General features: G+C 38.3%; 1 long non-coding RNA gene across 1 annotated transcript in view; it reads left to right on the top strand.

The window, feature by feature from the left end:
• The window catches only part of LOC148222784 (uncharacterized), a 32,326-nt gene that overhangs the window by 3,371 nt on the left and 12,302 nt on the right, over positions 1–16,653 (top strand). The gene's annotated exons all lie outside the window — the stretch shown is intronic.

Here is a 16,653-nt window from a genome sequence, read left to right as displayed (position 1 = left end):
ATATTTCCCCCTGTTTTGCCACTGGAGGAGTAGAACTAGTGTCTCTGCAGCTCCAGCAGTACCACGGGGCAGAACACATCCAGCTCCTCTCCGTGGCTGCTGCTCAGTGACCTCCAGCTCTGCTTTGCCCATGGGCAGCACCCAAGCCCTTTCCCACTCTCTGTTCCTGGATCTCCAGGAGGTGTTCCTGGCTGGTGGGAGGTAAAATTGCCAAGGCAGTGCTGCTTGCTACATTACACACAATGTAATGGGGATGGTGCAAGCCCTCTTAGAGGACAAACACCCACAGTGAAAGGCCATCAAGCTGAATGTGGGGCCTTGCTTTGCTCTGCCAGTGAGAGACACTGCTGGCAGCCCTACCTATCATTCCAAAATTACTTGTAGCATTTTCAAATGTATTTTGCAGAAATATTTTTTACTGTGGTTAAAAAAAGCTGTATATTGTACTTCAGGCACTCGAATGTTTGTTAACAAAATCAGAGAGAGGAAGCCTGAAAAATAAACAGATAATGACATGCGGTCACCTTAACTCCAGGGCTCTGGCTCCAGAGATCCAGAATATGTGATAAAGATCTCTAACAAGAAAAGAAAATGTGGCTATAGATGTTAGTCATACCTGATTCCTGTTTCTATACCATTACAGATAAATCACAATTTGCATTTATGTCTGACTCAGAAGAGCAGCCTGTTCTCAGTCTGTACTCACACCCCTTCTTTCCCTTGATGCTCTTTCTTCTCCCTGGCTCCTGCCTTCTTCTTTTAAGGTAACTCCCAGATCTTTCTCTTTCAGTTTATCCGTTTCTCCATTCCCTGGCTCCTGCCTTCTTACATACTTCACACTCTATTTTCATCTCCTAGTTTCCCTTGCTTCAGCTGCACATCCACCCTCTTATTTTTTCTTAATTATTTCCTCTGGCATCTTATCTTTATCTCCATGATGCTTATTAATCTCCTTACCCAATAAATCATACTTTTTCCCATGGCATAGCAGAATCTCTTTATGTAAATATATATAATCTTTTTTTTCTCTAGTCATGCAGAGCTGCTTCCACAACTGATTTCTGTCCATGTTCCATCCATCTGATGTCCTAGGAGAATTATTACTGGTCAGTAGTTGTCTCCAAGGATTTTACTGTCTTAATCTTCTCCTTCCTCTCACTTTCTGCTCCCTAGTTGCAGGCCTCCTCCCAAACTCTCTCATCTTTGTCACCCATTCTCCTTTCCTCAGCAGCAGCAGGAGAAAGGGGGGTGGTACACACAGGAGAGGCACCCAGATCCCACAGGAAGGGAAGAGCACTCGTGGTCCCACTGCCTTGGGCACAGACTGTACCCAGCTGCTCCACAAAAGCCCCCAAACTTGGAACACACTCTGTCAGCTCGGGCTGGACTTTGGAAAATTCAGCAAAATGACAAAAGTGAACGATTCTTAACCAATCACATGCAAACTGAGATTTGTTTTGTTTTGTTTTTGAGTCTTTTAACTTTTTTTACATTTGGATGCACATCTGTGAAACCACAGCAGTGGTGCTGCCAAATTCCAAGTTGCTGCTTAAAAGGTGCATGGATGAAAGTAGACCAGTGACAGTGTTCCATTTCAAATTCTTTCTGTAATGGGGATACCAACACTTCTGAATGAAGCAACCAGATTATTATTTTTTAATATGGGCAAAATATTTTTTTAACCTTGTTCTTGAAAATTATTACAGTGGTTTAGCTGGTAACTGCCAAAAATTAAACCTGAGGCAGATGCTTGGTTTGGAAAATACCAGCCCAAACAGTGACAAGCAACTGAAAACAAATTGTTATTATGAAGCACTGGACAAGGTTAAGCAGAGCAGTGGAAGACTTTTAAATGACCTGCAATGAATTTCTTAATAAAGACTTTGTTGAAATAAGCAGAATTCAGTCAGATTTCACCTTTTTGGGTGAAGATATTTCCTCTGAAAATAAAAATGAAAATAAAGGAAAATAAATCCAGAGCATTCTAATGTGAAGAGGGAGAGAGGAGTGTGCTCAATTGAGACTGGGAGCACTACAGTTGAGGACTAGACCATTCTCTTTGGCAACAAAACCAACTTGAAAGATCTACAAAAGTGCAGAAATAAATGATCCAAAAGTATTCTGTGAAGATGAAATTTTACAGAGGCAGCAGAGTGAAGGGGGAAAGGAATTGCTTCTGGTGGGATAATGTTGAAGCAACAGAAAGGGAAGTCCAAATATTTTGTTAGCCTTGGGCCTCCTAAATATCCTCATCAGTGCAGTTTCCCATCACAAACCCCAGGGAAAACATCACCTACCTGTCCCCCAAAGTGCTCCCATCTGCCACAGTTGACTGTTTGCCTTCTATGACAACTGAGGCAGCTCAGGAGCTGCTCCCTGTGCCATAAGTTCTGTTCCAGGGCACTGGTGGTGACTGCAGAGCAGTGCCAGGGAGGGCAGCTGAGGTGTGACCTGTTCCTGTCCTGTGCCTGACCTGTCCCTGACCTGTCCCTCTGCCTCCCTGCCAGAGCAGCTTCACAGCAAGAGTCACTGCAATTAACATTGAGTGCTGATTGGCACCCAAAATCGTCATCCCATTCCTCTGCTAGGGGTGAAAGCAAGAGTCACAGAAGTTCTTTCTAATCTACAATGAACTGCCTGTTAATTTGCAAGTACAAACATTTTAATGAAATTAATACTTTTAAATACCTTTTAGCAGATTTAGTGGGTTCTCTGTCACTTGACTGTACCGTTGCCTAAAAGATGTTCTTGCTTGAAAAGAAATAAGTTCAGCAAGTCCTGAGGCTTTTGTTTTGCAGGAAGTCAGAGGAGGTGAAAATGTTGGTGCCTGGTGGCCATCTCGTCTCTATCAGTCTGTTCATCCGAGATTTTAACAGCAAAACTACACTAATGCTGTAAAAACTACACTAATGCTGTAAACTTTCTCTGCAGTTAAAATATTCTGAAATATCTTGCAAAGCCTATGTTTGAAAATTTTTCATTGCATTCAAGTAGAATGCTTTATATTAATGGTCATGATTATCCAAATTATGGTCAAAATGGTCACCTGTGATAACACTGGAGATCAGTATTAAATTAAAAGTAATTTAAAAAAAATCTGTTTTCATAAACAGAATGTTGAAAATTTTTGCTAGGTGCTGTTGTTTGGCATACAAATTCTTTTGCCTTTCTTAAATATCCATGTTTGTTATGTTTAGATTTCTTTTGGGGTTTAATACTAGGCCTGGTCTGGCAGTGTTTAGTTCTGGGACCACTGCAACACTTACACAAGGTACCTTACTTCCCAAGGTATCTTATGGTCAGCACGTTCTTCCTTCTGATACAGTTTCTCTCTCTCTTTTTTTTAAATTAAAAAAAAAAAAAAAAAAAAGGCAGGAAAAATTGAGGTTTAAGGATAGCCAAAAACTTGGCCTGACAACATGATCTAATGAACCACAAAGTAGCTTTCTAAGAGAAAAAGTAGCAGGAAGTTCTTTCATACCAGGTATTAAAAATAGACTGCACCAAGTCCTGGAATGCACACGGCAGTTATGTAATGATTTTTCAGTGACACGCACTAGGAAATATTCTCAGTGCATGTTTTTCCTTCCTAACACCCAGTTTACTTCTCTGAAGTTTGGAAATTCTTCACATGGTTGCTTCGAAAAAGTCTAAAATTATAATGTTGATTTGAATAACCTATCAATTAGCCAGCCACATAATGACAACATCTAATGGTACAATTGAAGTATTTGAATTTAATATACCATTTTCATAATGGTACAATATGAAACACACGATGGACTCCAATATTTTTCCCCCACAAGTGAGGCTTAATTTATTTCTGGCAATGTAGTGATTTTGCACTGGAGACACTAAAAGAGAGAAATAATTTTGGGTACATATCATAAATATTGAGAACACCAGCTCCCTTGGAGCACAGAGAGGTCTCTCAAACATTTCAAAAAGGTTTATATGTTATTGGGTACTTTCTAAAAATGGAAAGACTGAGGGGAGGCAGAATAGCTTTATCTAGTTTCTATCATGCTGAGGAAACTAAATGGTAAATTATTTTGAGGAATGCCTTCCTCAGACTTTTCCTTAGAGATTTCCCACAGGTCTAGGCTCTGGATCTTAGTATAATTTGAGAAGGTAATAAAGGAGTTGGAAAACAGTTGAAATCTAGCTTTTGGGTTTTCACAGTTGTATTGTTTTCTTGAATTACTCAATGTTCGGAACAATCTGTAACATCCTCTGCCTATAGCAAGAGTATCACACAAGGAAGGCAGTGTAACTTTCACAACCTTTTCTGTTAAAAATCACAAGCCCTCCCATGACCTCTAGCCTTCCATGGCCACCATGAACTTAATCACTAACATTTTTGGTTTCAATTTATACTTCAAATCCAGTAAAATTCTCTGATGTGGAAGCTGACACATCTGTCCCACCTGTGTCACACACAGTGTCAGTATTTCCTAGATTGTCATGTGTCAGGATGTACCCAGAAACACAATTACAGACATTTTTCATCACCCACTTATGTCAGTGATGGACAGTGATAGAAGTATTATGGCAAGTGAAATTTTGTCCAATTTTGGCTCCTACTCATAAGTTTTTCCCAGTTAATGTAGTGGAGATTAAGTACCAGGAGATCCTAAATGTCATTTACAACCATGGTAAAACAGTGAGAGCCTTTTTTTGAAGATTAGTAGAACTCTAAGTGTTGGGTTTGGCTTTCCTGAGATATCTTTAAAATATTTTCAGAGCTAAAAATGCTTTTTGTGGAGCAAGTGAAGCTCCATGCTGTTCTTTTTGAGAACAGAGAAAAACCTGATCAAAGTAAAATCAGATAAAATATCTGATTTATTTTCTCTCTTTACTGTTCTGGGGAATGACAGAATTAAAATATCCATGTTTGACATGTGAACAAACTGTACCACATCCAAAATACTTCATTTTGGAAAGATGTAAAAAAACAACCCGAGAAGAAGTCAGTATTTTGTAGGGAACCTGTTTGTTTGATAAAATATTAAGAAACATCTTAATTGACGGTCTGAAATAAAATGAAAAGGGGTATATTGAATTGATGTCAAAAATTCATTTTAGAAGAAGAGATAGGAAGTGAGCACAAACATGACTTTATATGATCAAAGTGTCTTTAAGGCCATAAAATGAAAGAAAAACTGGTTATTAACACATTCATTTGCTTCTAAATGCTGTTATACAAATATATTTCTGGGAATCCAGTGCCTAAAAAGTAATTTGTGAATAAGTCAATACTTATTTTTCTGCACTGATACATAGGCAAAGCTCGAGCTGTTTATGAGGGGAGGAACAGGGTTTCATGAATAGTATTCAGCAGTGCTCCCACTTACAGGAAGACTCATCATCCAGCCTGATTAGTTTACAGGAACTGAAGCAAACAACATTCTGTGTTTTCTTACATATTTTATGACTATTTTCATATAAGCAAAAATCAGACTTTGTCCTTGTTAAGGAAATTTTAGAGCAAATAGAGAATTACAGCTTCTTGTTTAATCTAACTCTTCTGCAAGCTTTGCTTCACTCAGTTACTTATGAATATTTCTGAGTTTTATTTGATATATTAACTAATTTTTCTATGAGATTTGCTGCCACTTAATGTGATATTCAAGGTCAACACTGCAATATATTTGTAAATGAAAGTTACTGGTTTGGCTGAATGTAAAACCTCAAGTGTTTTCTGTCCCCAAACAAACATGGAGGGCCTCATTTTCATATTCAGAGGAAAAAAAATTCCCCAAATTTGTGTTACTTTGCTTGCAATTTTCCTTTTTTTCACAAACCTTTATTCTCTCAATTAAAGTTGCTGATGTGTCTAAATTAACAAGTCCTATTATTATATTCATAAATGGGGCAAATTTGAGCTCACCTCTGAAACCTAAAGCAAAGCTCTGCCTCACCACATTTTCATCTGCTTTCCAGAAAGAGAGGGATTATCCTGTAGCACTGAAGCTCTGCTTTCATGGTGGGAAGGAATTCTGGATTTTACACTGTTTGCTGGCTGTGCACAACAGAAGAATAGACAATACCATCTGAGCCTGGGACAATTAACAGGATGTCTTTAGAATATTTTTATTACGTTAATCTTTTCTTTTGCTTGAGCCAGCATTCCCCTTGAGAGGAAGAGAAATGATGCTGAGACAACTTACTATTGCAAATTAATTGTATGGTCCATTTCCCAAGCATTTAATTTGGCCACAGCAACCTGTTTAACTCAAATGAGTTGTCAAAAAGTGGCACAAAAGAGAGGCCAAGCTTTTTAGAGGTGGCCAGTAATTTTAAAGGATGAAGGGAAATGGCTGGCATGATTGCTTTTGTCCAAGTAAAGCCACTTCTGAACAGGGTAAGGGAAAATCAAGTGATTTGGCCTCACCAAAATTCATGCTACTTGAGACCTTTTGGAAATGTTGATCGAAGGCAAACTCTGGGCCAGAACAGAAAATAACAAACATGTGAAACATAAAGAAAAAAGTGTGGTGTTTCTTACTTATCGTAACAGATAAGTTTGAAAATTGGGATGTAAGTTTGGAATTGGGATAGATGCACCTGCTCCAACCTGAGCCACTTACATGCAAGGCAGGTCTCTGCCTGCATGAATGAAGAGTCAATATGGGAGATCTCTTCTGCTTCAAAGTCAAAGTCTGATCTGATCTTTTACAGCACGATTTGTGTTTTCATTTTTAGCTCTGGTATTCCAGAAGTCTTTCCATGAGTGCAGCCCTTGCCTAAGTCCACTCTTGGTATGTGCACCTCTGTGATTGAGCCATCCTGGATTCCTTAACCCATTGCCTCCAGCTTTCCCAGCCTCCTGTGTGCTTCTCTCACAGCTGTATGGATTTCAGCTTTTCAAAGTACAGTTTGATTCATTCTCCCAACACAGGAACTTATCTTCAGCATAAATATTTTTGGAACCACAAAGGTATAATTTTATAGTTAAATAATCACATTTTCCTGGGAAAACTTAGAGGCAGTGGGTAATGCAGATTAGGATTTGGCACTTTGTCAGACTCTCAAGGAATCTCTCCCTGAGTAAACTCTGTTTCACTGGCAATATTTATTGTTCAGGAAGCAACACTTAAAACTTTCTTTGCTACAGAAGAACGTGGTCTATCACCTCAAAGAAGATTTCCATCATCCTGATCACTCTCTTTAATGATGTATCCCTCTTCCATGAAACAGATACAACCAAATACTTCTGATAAGGAATTACTCTTTGAGACTAGGACATAGATACTTCAGTTATAGGGAGTAAAAGACTAATAGGCATGAATAAAACTTTGGAATGGATGAAATACTTATAATGGTGCATTTTGAAGATAACCAGTTGCCTTTTTGTTTGCGTGTCCTAGAGATGACTTCTTTTCAGATAATTACTTTTCATAAATTTAGATTCCAGAGAAGTATGATTCATAGAAGTGCAGGGATTCCTTTTACTAAGCTGACCTTGAAGAACAGATCTGTTTCATTCTGTGCTTAGTCTTTTCTTTCCTGCCTCCTCTTATCACTTTGGAGCAGCCAGAACCATCAGTGATATTCCCTCTGCAGGCTCCATGCTCCTGCCAGCTCCACTGCCCTGCAGATGGTGGCCAGGAGCAAAGCTCTTTGCAGGGTCTGGGCACAAACTTCTTCTAAATGTTACTCAAAAACCCTAATCTGATTCTTGGTACCAGATATCCATTCATTTATTAAGAACAAACACAGCAGACAACTAATGCTGCACTTTTTCTGTTATTCAAACCTGCTGCTAACAATGAAGAAGATGATGTCATTCCCTGGATGTGACAAAGGACTAATATTATATGCAGTAAAAACAATGAGTCAACAGTTTCTATGCCCTAGAGGTCAAACCATTCAGCAGTTTTGAAAGTAGACTGTTCTTTTTTGTGCACAGAGCTTGTTGTCTATTAACACAAAATGTGTAAAATCAAGATATAATTTGAAAAAAAAATTTTGTACTTTCAAAGGGAATTTTTCAAACTGAAAGTCAAATTGAAATATCTTACAACATAAACCACCAGATAATTTTTCCCCGCATATATTAATCATAATATTGCAAAAGTATCTTATTTTTTAGGTCAAAGATATATTATCCATGTTAAGTAATTATTTGTATGATCCTGAGAGGCATTTTGCAGTTCCCAGTAACAAGAGTATGAACTGTGAGTATTAATGCATAACTAAATAAAATGAAGTTTTCTGGAGATATTTTGTAATGGTCTGAATGATAAGAAAGACCTTTAACATGAAAATCTATTTTGACAGACCACTGAAAGCAAGGAGTCTAACAATGAAAATTTCCCAGATTTTCTGGATGAGGAATTGACCAAATCCTGGCCACCTCTAACCACACCTAGCTCAGGCTAGTGCAAGAAATGTTGTCTTCATGCAGCTCCTTCCTTCAGCAACTCTCAAACCTTTGTGGAGGATTATTATCCTGCTCATACAGAAACTGCTGTGAAACTGCAGCACAGAGAAGTGACAGCTCAAGGTCATTTAAAAGTCAGGAGTGTTTGGGAGAGAACTCAGATTTCTCAATCCTTGTCCAGCACTCTGACCACTGGGCTCCAATGCCTTGCTGAGGATCTGCCTGATAAAGCTCCTCTTCCAAACTGGAAAGAATTTAACAATTTTGAGGAGTTTCAATTCGTAATATTGTTGCTTATAATAATTTTATTTGGTGGGAAAGTAGACTTGCCTAATTAGATGAGGTTCAAGTGCAAGGGAATCCTAGGCCAGCTGCAGTCTCCATTCCTGTTATCCTTGCAGACCAAATCTAGAGACAGGGGAGCAAACTGGATTATATCTAGATGGGCTTCTATGTAGGAAGAAATGTCATTTTGTCTGCATTGACCCTATCTGACCATGTTTTAGATTAAAATGAGCCTTAGAGTGGAATAAATAATATTCATCATCCTGACAATTAATTGAAATGAAATCTTAGACTCTGAATCCCAAGGAATTTCTTCTGGCATGCTGTCAAAGTGCTGGATTAAGTCTGTTAAACTTATGCTGACCACTTTAGTATGTCACCTAAAATAACTGCAAATGGGTTCAGGCATAGTTTGTCCAGTAGATCCCAGGCCCAAGTGATTACTTACCCAAAATGTGGAGGAGTACATCTGGCAGCCCTCCTGGAGAAGTAAATGCAGGAAACATGGCTCAGTCTGGTCGTTAAACTCTCTCTCTTCTGATGCTTAAGGAACTCTTACCTTTTCGAGTATTTAATAGAATATTTAAACCAAATATCTAAAACCTAAAGACATCTCAGTTGTTTTGGGTGTTCTGTTACTCTGCTCAAGTGAGACCAGTAAGCTTTTTAGAGCATTTCAGCTGAAACACAGACATTTCCACTAACAATTGCTTTTATAAACTCAAACAAAAATCAGACAGATTTCAGACAAGGCAAAATAAAGAGACTAAAGCAACTTACAGCATTTCCTCTGTATGTCTCAAGTTAATTGCAAATCCTGTGGCCTGGTATTTTCATTTCCATAGTCATGACTAAAGGCACAGTGATTTTGATGTCATGTAAGAGGGATGAAATACATTTCCCATATGAAGTTAGAATCTCCTTTCCAAGTTGTGTGATATTTTTGCAGGCAACATGTCTTAGTGCCTAATGAAAGCCAAAACCTGAATGTACTGCAGGAAGATTCACACACACTGCAGCCATGTAGGTGTGCTGTTTGACTTCAGTGACTCAAAAAAATAGAAATATATTTGATTAGAGTTATTATTGTCTATTTAATAAGTAGACTTATGAACTACAAATAAAAATAGAGGCTCATATCCTAGTGTGTTCCAAGAAAGGATCTTCACCTGATCTTTGTTTTTACAGCTCTCATCCCAGCAATCAACTGTGAAAACTTGCATAAGTACTCCCAGTATGACTGAAGCTACTCGTTTGTAAAACAGGATATTACAAGTTAAAACTAGGGACAGAGATTCCTATTCAGGAAAATAGTGCAGATCTTAATTAAAATTAAACATATCTTAGCATTCCTTTGTAAATCAAATCTTACTTAAGCAGGTGACACTTTCAAAAGAAGACTGTAAGTCTACCCCACTGCAAAGGCATATTAATATTAGGCATCAGCAGGATTATAATTCCAAAATTTTTAAATTATGACATCTGGAAGAACTACACTTCTGTCCAATATTAGTTAGACTGCACAAAAAATTTAGACTGGTAGCATTTAAAATTTATAGAGGAAAATGTATTCTTAATGTTAAATAATATAGTCAGAAAACAATAAAAATATTTTCATGAAACTGTGAAACAAATCATTAGGCTTTGGGTTACTTTATGTATATGCTTGTCACACTTATTAGATGTTTTTTATTAGATCTTCTTTATTATTAGATCTGTTAGTAGGTCAGTCCTTTATTATAGGCTGCAGTGTCTGTTTACAACCTCACCCATAACTATCATTTTAACAAATCAATGTATACAGTATAGCATCAGTATAGCATTGTATTATTGATCTGTGACACTATTACAAATATGAATATAGATTTAGCTATATTGGTCCAGGGGTCAATATTTTTGATGTATTAATTTTTTTAACAGCTCTACTGTTACTTTTCTCATCAATTAAAGCAGGCAAGAATGTTTCATGATCTTTAAAAAAAACATTTAGCTGGAAGGCCTTTCTAGAGAACAAAATCTCTGTCTCATTTTCTCTTCCCTGGTAATTTTCTATTATCGGAGGAACAAGAGGGAAACTTAATACCAAATTTTAATCTATTTTCCCTGGCAAAACGAAGTAGGAAACAGGCACAGCATGCACAATATGTTACCTGTGTTCTGCCAGTTTGTGTTGTCTGTGGAGAATAGGTTGGCACACAAAATTTGAAATGGCTACTGCATCCCTTTTCTGAATAGATCCATATCCCCCTCCAGGAAGGAACTTGGGTGAGCCCTGGCTTAATCAGTAATTTCCCTGGTGCACAGAAAGGTCTGAAGCCAACGCTGTTAAAGAGAAATGGGGAGAGAGGCTCGGAGAGGGGCCTTGACACACACTGCCTGCAGCTGCAGAGCTGAGGGTCAACCCACATCCCACATCCTGGGAGCAGCAGCAGGAACAGATTCCTCCTTCCACACCAAGGTTGGAGGCAATGTGTTCCTGAACAAGGCTGGTTTGGGGACGTAGGATGGAGAACAGACCTGTTCCTGAATCCTAAAGTTAGACAATTTTGCATAGAGCAACTTCAGCTAAGTGGGTACACTGGGTGGGCTTTCATATTGAGCTGAACAAATAGGGCAAGATTTTACCTGGGATTATTTCTTTTCTTGCAGAATACATAATCTGCCCTATCAGTTAGATGGAATTATTACCCACTCACAGCAACCTTCACAGCTAGAATGGTATTACTCATTCTCCTTAACAGAAACCTAGCACTGTGGTTTTGGTGGCACACTGGAAAGTTATTTTGATCTTTCTTGTGTTTCAGATGGCAATGCATTGTCTCCTTCCTGATCTTGGATTACAGTCCATACTGAAAAAAAAAAGTGATTAAAAGTTTAAGTGGATTTATTTGTAAATGCTGGTTGTGGACTTCCCACAATGAATCAGCTTTTCCCCTAAAAGTCATGCTAAATGCTAGTTAGTAAATTATCTATTTTCCCTTGCAAATGCTGTGTTACATACGAGAATAAAATATTGCTTTTTAAACAGGAGTAGATGTTATCACTTTAAATGTTCTTATATGTACTTCCTGTGCTTAGATCCAGCCCAGCAATAACAATACCACAATTACCAGAATGTATAATCTATAATGTGTCCCTGTGTAAATCAAGCCCCCGCTGAGCATGTCACACACATCCTGCAGGATACCACTGCCATCCTCAATTGTTTCCGGTGAGCGCCCTGCATCTGCAGGAGGATTTCTGAGCCTGCTCACCCTCACTCCTAACTCACCACACTGCCAGTTACCTCCTCCCAGCAAGCTTTAGGCATAGGGCTGAAGCAGGTTTTGTTCATTATAACCTAAATGGGAAACCAGAAAATCAGGCTTAGGGGAAAAAATCAGTTTTGATCTTTTAAAAATACTTACGGGATTTCCAATAACAGCACAAAATTGTTGCAAATAGTGCAAGGGAGAGTGTTCAGGATTTCAATTCAATTGTTAAATTACTAAAATAATGCATATCTGGGGTTTTCACACCGGGGAGACTAAGATGTATGATCTGATACTCTCTCATTTATTCCCTTCAGAATACAGCATCATTTTTTCTCTGTGCAAAATATCTGAAAAGTAAACATTTCTGAAAGGATTTTGCAAAGTCAAAGAACAAGCAAAATCTGACCTAAACCAGAAATATGTTACTTTAATTGCAAGGCACATTGCAGCCATACACTCAGAACAATCTTACAGGAATATTCTGACAATGTCAGTGTCATGATTCAGTTTGTTCAAGCTAACTCAACACACTGACTCAGAAATTAAATCTACTTGACCTGTTAATGACTGTATTTTTAGGTAGTTCTCAGATTAGACACTGACTTTTTCAAATAGATGTTAAAAACAATACAAAGTTTTAAAATACAGTAAACCACTTTAAAGTATAATTTATAGATATAATCCTTAAAAAAAAAGGGTGGTCAGTGTGTTATTTGACAACTTTTAGAATTGGACTCAATAAGCTTCTAACTCTCATTCTCCTTTATGAGTGGGGGACAAATCATCTTTTCCGGGTATACCTCATTTCTGCAGAGTCTCTTATAAGCCAGAAGAATTTTACTATGTTTTAAAATAATAATGTAGCAGTTTGGAGGAAACATTATGAAAACTCATGTTTTTTCTCTTTCTGATACAGGCCTAGGAAAGAGAGATTCTAGCTGGAGGCAAGTCAATGCACTGCTTGTCTGAATGGTATTTCAAAGTATCCGTTTTTCTTGCTGCTTTTGGTACAAAATTATGTGATGAATAAATGATTCAAACTTAATTTGTCCACTGCAGAAGCTGACAGGGAGCATTTCTTGCACACCTGGATTGCAGAGGTCACTGAAGGGAGCAGGGCAGGGGTGCAAGAAGCACCGTGTGTCCAAGGGTAGCTGAAGGACTGACACACACATTTCCTTCTGAGGGAAATGGCCAAATCCTGCTGCACTTCAGCTCTTCTGGGACATACAAGGCAGTGCAGTCATCCAGATCCATACAAACAACACTTTTTCCTGGAAGTTTTATTCTCTTTTCTGTACTGGATGGTACACCTGACATCTTACATTCCCTGTTACTGCCTTGTACTTTCTCTAGTCTGATCTTTTCTAGAAAGATGCTCACACCCTTTGGAATTAATAGTCAGCTGTAGATTAGCACAGGACAGGGAGCCTGGCTACCCCTGGCTCAAGAAAAAACTCAGGAAATTAGGGTCTGATGTGCCATAGCCACTGTAGGATAAGTGGAAGCTGTCTTGGCTGAAGCTGTAGATGAACAATTCTGCTTGTCAGGGCTCAGGCTGATTCCTGCTGAAGTGACCCAGACAAAAACATAGAACACATGCCAGTGTTGGAACAGGTAACCCTGCTAGGAAATACAGATCTCTTCATCAGCCTGTCTCCTAAACCCTGAGCTGCCTCTTCATTTGTGTACAGGATTTGGGACAGTCACAGGCATGTGGATGTTGCTCTTGCTCAGCAGGCAGACCCACCTCTGCTCATACAAGTGGTTTAAAAAAAGAGCTTGCAAACCTGTGATATTCGGCTTATTCAATAAATATTAATTCGTTAATGATGCAGCTACTTTAGTCAGTTACAAAAAGCAGATAGAATTTTCAAATTACTTTTTCCTTATTTGTTGCAAACTTCTTAGCTGTGGCACCACCTTGTGGACATTCCTATGTGGAGTGAGAACTCGACTGGTGGCCACAAAAGCAAGAAAACCAGGCATTTTGGAAAAACAGCTATGGTCACACATGGTTTGCTAAAGGAGAGTAAAATAACTATATTTTAAAAACTATTCCTCAAAATCCACCTATGAAATAAAATTTATAATAAATACCATCATTAGGGTGCTCAGTTGTCTTTGCAGGTTTTACCAACTCTTCTGCCTGTCAGCCAAGAGGAGAGGCAGCCTTCAAAACTACTTTTAGTCCTTCTCAAACTCCAGTTCTGTTCTTGCTGTACATGCAAACACGACTTTTACACCTATCCCAAGCAACAAGACTTGCAAAGTCAAAATCCTAATACTGAACACATGGAGAAAACCTTGAGTCCTACTCCATAAATGTAAACTCAACAGAGAGATTTGGTGTCCAACCTAAGCCAAAGGAAAAACAATCTCTGAAAAAGATAAACTGGTGAATCTTTTAAATGCTTGCTGAAACATAAACCAAACAAAAATAAATTTAAATTCCACTCTCTTGGCCATTAGATTCTCAGAACCTTTTGCAGCTGAGGTATCAGGGTGTTCCTGTGATGAACTCTCTCATCTGGTCCAGGGACAAAGCCTGAAAGCACAGGAGAGCCAGAATTTATAAAAACAAGATCTTCAAGTTGAGTGCAGCACATTCACTCTGGGTGTGTCTGAGTAAACTTGGGGAGCATGAAATAAAACATTGAATTGCATTTTCGATTCCTCTCTCTTCAATAACATACAACCTGGTACTTGCACTAACATGAAGGGCAGGAGGAGATGAAGACTTGGACCAATCTGAGCCTTGCTAAAATGAAATACTGAGCACTGCAGCCAGGAAAGCAGGCTGGGAGCTCCAGGGGAGCTCATCCCTCACTCTAGAACAGACACTACTCTTGTTGTAGTTGGTGTCTTCCATCTGCAGACAGCAGCATCATACCAGTTTTATGAAAGAACAAAGAGCAAAATGTCATCTTTTTTTCTTTATTATAAAATTAAAATATCTTTTAAAATACGACAATGACAGCACTACTTTTACAATTCCATTTAAAGCCATTTTAAAAATATTCCTTAGAAATGCATTTTTATTTTCTCTTCATCTCAAAAAGATGAAAGACTTTATGCTGGTAATTTTTTTTCCTTTGGCATATTCATACAGTAAACATTACAGGGTTTTTTTTGTTGTTTTGTTTTGCGTTTTTTTGCTTGGAAATTCTTTAGTATAAGTGCAGTGTTTTGAAAAAAATATAGGCCTTTCAAACTCTTAAGTGATTATTCTCAGAGATCTACTATTGCTTTCAATTTAACTTAAATATTTGTTTTGGAAAAAATAAGGCATTGGCTATCCTTTGCTCGTACTGAGTGCAGAGATTCTCCTTAGGCACCATTAATGTAATTTTATTCCCCGTTGCAATTAGTTGCATAATGCAGCCTCATTAATGACCCTGGGTGTATCTGCATGGAAGTTTTCATCCACAAAATTGGAGGAGCAGTTACTGTAAACATGGGGTGAGTGACACAGAAAAGATTGAACCAAGTTTATTCTTATACAGAACTCAGTTTTAAAGAATATCTTCTTTTTTTTTTGAGCACGTGAAGATGTCATATTTGTGTCCATCACATTCAGCTTATTTGCTTTCAGAAAAGTAGCTAATAAACTGCAAGGCAAAAATAACCTTAAATCTCCAAAATGGTATTTTTTCCACAGACTTGGAACTCCCTTGAATATTTTAATTATCTCTTTCCTAAAAGCCAACAAACTAGCATGGCACTAGATTAAAATAATTTTCTTTGTGTTTCTGCTAGAACTGATTTCTTGCTGAATTAGCATATCAACTCCAAAACCAATTTCCACAGCATCAGTGACCTTATGTCACTTTATGTATTACAGCAGCAAGAGAGAAATGGTTTCAGAGGGCTGTAACAGTTTAAAATTATTCAGTAGAAATCCACTTATTGAATTGGTACATGCAGGAGACAAAGCCCTGAAATTATGTTGCTAGCCTGTATGGCCTAAAGTCAGATTTCTGCATTTTTAAAGGCTGCACCAACTGACAAAGAGCTGTGGTAGGCATTATCAGAAAATGGGATGGAAAAGGCAGAAACCTGCTCAGGCTGGAAAATCCTGGGAGAGAGAGAATGAATGAGAAAGCAGCAGCACCCCCAGCATGAGATCAGGGGGGACTCAGCCCTCTGTGGGAACAAAGGGGAGAAGTGGAGAAAGGAACCAAACCCTGCCCATGAACATTTTAGAGGGTCCTTTAATAAGAGGACAATTTTTGGAGTGAAATTCAGTAAGTCTGCAAAAAAGGATGGATAAACCCAGACTCCCCCAAGCCCAAATGCAGAGCCAGTTTGGTCTACACAAAAACTGAGCACTCAACTCTCTAGCTATCAAAAGACAAGGTAATATTATTATGTTATTTAATACTTTTTACAGGGAATGAAGGTTGCATAAGCCTCTATGCTTATTAGACATTAGATTTAATTTCCTGTATTACTGAGCAATGGGTGACTTGGAGCTCAGCCAGGCTTGGATAGATATAATAGGTTACACATTTATAAAAAGAAATCAGTACAAGTAGGAACTGCTGCTAGAGGTGTCAATTTAAAGTAATATTCCCCCCACCAAAAACCCCATCCCACACAGGAGAGAGGAGACTGAATCAGAGATGTGCTGTGAAAACATTAAGTCAGGGGAAAGTGGTGCAGAGACAGCAACCAATGACTAAGTACATTTGACCTTCATGTGTTATTTTTGTCTGAAGTCTTCAT

The sequence above is a fragment of the Sturnus vulgaris genome, chromosome 9 (genome assembly GCF_052056855.1).
Source record: "Sturnus vulgaris isolate bStuVul1 chromosome 9, bStuVul1.hap1, whole genome shotgun sequence".
NCBI lineage: Eukaryota > Metazoa > Chordata > Aves > Passeriformes > Sturnidae > Sturnus > Sturnus vulgaris.
The sequence above is the reverse complement of the archived record's forward strand: the minus strand, read 5'-3'. Positions and strand labels throughout refer to the sequence as shown.